This window comes from Otolemur garnettii, unplaced genomic scaffold (assembly GCF_000181295.1).
Source record: "Otolemur garnettii isolate 467f Iridium unplaced genomic scaffold, OtoGar3 scaffold00083, whole genome shotgun sequence".
NCBI lineage: Eukaryota > Metazoa > Chordata > Mammalia > Primates > Galagidae > Otolemur > Otolemur garnettii.
Genome location: NW_003852478.1, coordinates 8,308,436 through 8,309,679, shown reverse-complemented (window position 1 = coordinate 8,309,679; position 1,244 = coordinate 8,308,436).

Sequence of the window (1,244 nt, the reverse complement as noted above, 5' to 3'; positions counted from 1 at the left end):
CCGGGCTGGGGATTCAAACCCGCCACCTTAGGTGTACGTGGCTGGCGCCTTAGCCGGTTGAGCTATAGGCGCCGAGCCCACAAATTAATTTCTTTTCCCTGATGTTTCATTTTCAAAAGTAAGCCATGTTATTTATTTTTGTAGAGACAGAGTTTTATTTTGTCACCCTTGGTAGAGTGCTATGGCGTCACAGCTCATTGCAACGTCCAGCTCTTGGGTTTAGGTGATTCTCTTGCTTCAGCCTCCAGAGTTGCTGGGACTACCGGCGCCCGCCACAATGCCCAGCTATTTTTTTGTTGCAGATTGGCGGGGGCCAGGTTTGAACCCACCACCTTTGGTATATGGGGCTGGCGCCCTACTCACGGAGCCACAGGCACTGCCCATGACAATGTGCGTTTTCTCCACTTGTTCTTTGTGCACTCTTCATTGAGCGTCCCATCAGGCTTATAACAAAAATCTGTCATATTCATACCTGTAGTCAGAGCTGGTTACATAATTTGCTAAATCCAGTGCAAAATGACAATGTGAGTGCCCCTGTTCAAAAAGTAGGAAAATGTGCAATTAAAGATTCTGATATAATAAGGGTAATAGCAATACATGAGGAACTACATAAACTTACAAATTATAAAACTAATATTTTTTAACTATGATTTTATATAAGACAATAAACAATAAGTATATTAATGAGATATAATCGATATTACATTTTTCTGTCTCATTTTCTACAAATTCATCATAATTTATACTTTTTATTTTCAATAGATAATGAAATTCATGTCACGCAATTTCTTTGCCAGTAGATCTACCTGAAAGCAGCACTAGTCACTCTTGGCAAATACAAGATCATAAACCAATTTTGAAAACTTTTCCCTTTGAAAAGTATCTTTCACTAACACAACTTGCTAAGAGTATTTTATAGCCTGTGGTGACACTGAGATAAATTTCTGATAAATTATTTTAAAATACGAATTTGAGTACTTCTTTAAATCATCCTTCTCTTAAACAATCAGTTCATTCTTAATATGAAGATAGTGTTCTTTTCCATGGAATGTGACAATTTTTAAATTTAATTACAATTTCTAAGCCTGAGGTTACATGCTCTGTAATGTTGCAGCAGTTTTCAAACTGAGAGATTCTAGATCTTTTAGGAATTCTAATAATTGCCTGATATGTTCTGTAGCCATGCTTATGTGTACACTTTGATTTCATGCTAACTTACTGACAAAGTTTAGGAACTGCGGATC